Consider the following 3,677-nt stretch of genomic DNA (forward strand, 5'->3'; position numbering starts at 1 on the left):
TGTGTTATGTCCCATACTACTTCACCATGGTAGGGGAGATGACTCGTTCAAGTTCACATGATGGGCCCGGCCCCCAAGTCCTGCTTCCTACCTGCTGCTTCTTTTAAGAGCTCTGGGAATAAATAGTAAGGAGTACTTCCTAAAGGGGTGATAAATGTGCTAAGCCCTGTGTAGATTCTCTTTGCTTATCTCAATTCTCAGGCAGTAAGCTGTCTGCTTCATCTTACCTTAGTAAAAGTGGGGCTTAGGGAGGCTAATAACTTGCCCAAGGACACGCACTAGAATGAGATCCATATCTGATTTTCAAACCTGTGCTTTTAGCCATTTTTGACATACTGCTACCCTTCCAAATATATCTAAATTCAGTGACTTGCAGAGAGGAAACCTGGTCAGATAGTTCCAAACTGAATTGCCTTCTCTCACTCTCATTCCCTCCGTCTGCCCAGATTCCTAGTCACCTCCAGCCGGCCTTTATTATTCATTTGCCTTTAAAAAAACTTCTAAAACTCAACCCTTACTGCTTTTATCACATGATTATAATATAGTCCTCCTCGCCCCCTCTTACAGAGGAAAAGGGAAAGTAAAATGTCAGAGCTGGGCCTGGGACAAAGGGTTCAGGGGGCCAGCAAGGGAAGGTGGTTGTGGCCTGGTCTTGCTGTGACCAGATGGCTTGCTTCCTTGAACCTCCTACACAGATTCTGGCTTCTCTGGAAGAGTTGCCCTCAAAGAACTTACAGGTCTCCAGTTCCTTTTGGGTTAAAGGAAGCAGAGTGGGGGAAAGGAAGAAATAGTAAGGAGAAGTCCATGTGGGTCATGTGCTCTCTGGCCAATCCTGCAGTTTCTGTAGCCAAGGTGTGGCGTGTGTCACTAAATATCTGCACACATCCAAGGTCACCTGGAGGCTTTATTATGATTTGTCTCCTTTGGTAGTTCCTGCTCTAAAGGAGCTTGCATATCTGACAATACACATAATGAATGCTAGATTAGTTTCTGAAGGAGCTTGCATATCTGACAATACACATAGTGAATACACATAAGGAAAAAGGATGGGATTGATGGATTTACATAGGTTTGTTTTTAAGCCCCAGGAGGGACTGCATGGGTTTTTTGGTATTTGGAAGTGTTTTGTGCTTGTTCATATGAACATGCTTGGGGTATGGCGGGGTACGTGTGGGGGAGTGTGGTGGCTTAGACCATTTGCCTAACATGTTTGAGATCCTGGGTTAGATCCCCAGCATTGCCCTCCCCCTAAAATTAAAAAAGAAGCATGTCTGATCATTCTTTTATTGAGTTTTGATGGTTGAAGCCAGATTTAGAGAATATGTGCCATTATCTAGTATGTACTTTGGCAAAAAAAAAAAAAGAAAAGAAAAGCAAACTCCCTTTGTGTTTTGCTAGAACAGGACTAAAGCAGATCGATGATGCGGAACAGCCAGTGTTTGAGGATTTAATTTGATAACTTGCACTGCCCCACCCTGGGCTGCTCAGAATTGCCAGGAAATATTTGTTCAGGTTTTCTTCAGACCCTAGGTTTCAGTTGGTAAAGGCAAATGCATGACCCACCTAGGGGAAGGGGACTGGGGCCAATGAATTCATTCTTTGGAGACAAGCGTGAACCTGGTAAAAGCCAAAGATACTGTCTTTAGGATTGAGTCTTAGAGCCCCAAAGCAGTCGCATTTCCCAGCAGGGACTTCACAATTGGGAAGTTCACTGAGCCAGGGACCCCAAATGCAGGAGGAGATGCTCCAAGAAGAGACTTCTTGCCACACTGCAACACCCAGAAAATCTAATTCCATCTGCAGTATCAAAGTCCCCCAAAGCTGGGTCTCTCTCCCTTCCTCAAGTCCTTAACTCAGAATCCTTTGAGAGGACTGCTGAGATCCCTGGAGTGGGGTACATTTTGAAATTCCAGGTTAGAAGGCAGCGGCTCTTAATTTCACAAGGATACCCCTGTGGATGGACCCCAAGCAGAGGAAACTGGTTTTAACTTCTGCCTTGTCCCATACCATCTTTTTTTAAAGACAGGGTCTCACTATGTAACCCAGGCTGGTCTTGAACTTGTGATCCTCCTGCCTCTGCTTCCCAAGTGCTGGGGTTACAAGCGTTCACCACTACCAGGCACCCATACCACCATACCGGTAATTTTTTAAAGGAGGAAGGATGAACAAAGTCCTGTCTTTGTCCTATCCAGTGGTCTTTAAAAATGCCTCTATACTTCTCAACAGGAAGCTTGCAAAACTGGCACAAACTCCTGGGTCAACCCTTTAGAAGTCTCATCTCAGAAGACAAAGCCAAAGGAATTTCCATCTCCTCTTCCTTTCCATTCTGCCTTATTCTGTAGGATTATCCGGCTAACAAACACCCATAAACCAGACCTTACCTTGCCTTCTTCTCACGTCTTCAGTTTCCTGGTAAGTAAGCAGCAGCAGTATTGAAATGCCCCCCAAAGCAGGAGGCTCCAAGTCTGGCCGCCTTAGCTGAGCAATGGCTGCAGACACTGAGTTATATTTGCTTGTGTTTGCATCTTAACCACATTTTCCTAGTTCTGGCCAATCACAGCCAGCCTAGCCCTGGGCTTGACTTATTCAAACCAGAGGGAAAGCTTTATCTGTTCCTATTCAAAACAGCAAAAACAAGAGCAGACTTTTAAAGGCTTCTTTGAACTCCAGCTCCACACCCTGATCTATTGATTTTTTTAAAGTGCTCAGCCCATAAATAATGCAGGAAGGAGGGAGGATATGAAATTTGCCATATTGTAGATATGAATGCATTACGCGGATGACAGGCAGCAGAGCCTCCCTGAGAAGCTTCTGGTCTATTTCTCAGAGGGACAGAGGTCTGTGAGAGGGAGGGCTCAGGAAGGTTTTGCTTCTTGGGGTCTCCACTAATCACCCCTCAGTCCAATACGAGTACCTACTATGTGCCAGGAGCCATAATGGGCTCTGAATTTCAGGGCTCCCCTGCTTTGGCAGCATCAGGGAGGGGTGCAGGAGAATGTACTCAATTCTCTTGGGGCTTCTGGTTCATGCCAGGCAGTCAATAGGACACCAAGCATATGCTTGTTAAGCTCCTGGACAGCAATGGAGTTGGTTCCCGATGGGGGCCAGGAAAGAGCTAATGTAGTCCAACTTCTGTAACCTTGACCTGAAGCTCAGTGTGTGTTCAACCTGGGTGCTCCAGCAATTATGACCAAAGGGGTAACAAGGTAAGAAGGATATGCTCGCTGAGTGCCCAAACGGATAATGGCAGGATGAGAAGGCAGCTCCCATTGCTCAACAGGTTTTTTAAAACCGCTTTTATTAATTGTAAGTAATACAAATATTCCAAAAATATAAACAGACACTTAATGGCATCCTATACTTCAAGTTTTTGAATACAACAAATTTATCAAATCATGAAGCAAGGTAGTCAGAATCCCATAGCCCAGTCACAGTGGGAAGCAGAATCCCCCCACCCCCACCTAAAATGGCCATCTTGAAAGGGGAACACAGCAAATTTGGGATAATTACAAGCAAAGCAGCTCATGAGCCAATGGGGAGGGTGTATTCCAGGGCCAGGGACCCCACATTGAAGGAGCGGGGCAGCTGGCCACACCTCTGACGTCCTCTCCCCTGGTTGAATATACAGTTACTGGTGTTTAAAAAAAAAAAAACAAAACAAAGCCTCTGTTTTTAAA

At 45.3% G+C, this 3,677-nt stretch overlaps 1 protein-coding gene across 1 annotated transcript in view; it reads right to left on the minus strand.

Annotated features, from left to right (window-relative positions):
- Avil (advillin) overlaps positions 1–3,534 on the minus strand; it is a 21,525-nt gene extending 17,991 nt beyond the window's left edge. Inside the window, exon 1 of the mRNA XM_020163379.2 lies at positions 2,382–3,534. The gene's annotated coding sequence lies outside the window, so the exon portion shown is untranslated. The remainder of the gene's footprint in view (positions 1–2,381) is intronic.
- Between the last annotated feature and the right edge of the window lie 143 nt (positions 3,535–3,677).

Source organism: Castor canadensis, chromosome 8 (genome assembly GCF_047511655.1).
Source record: "Castor canadensis chromosome 8, mCasCan1.hap1v2, whole genome shotgun sequence".
In the NCBI taxonomy this organism is placed as follows: Eukaryota; Metazoa; Chordata; class Mammalia; order Rodentia; family Castoridae; genus Castor; species Castor canadensis.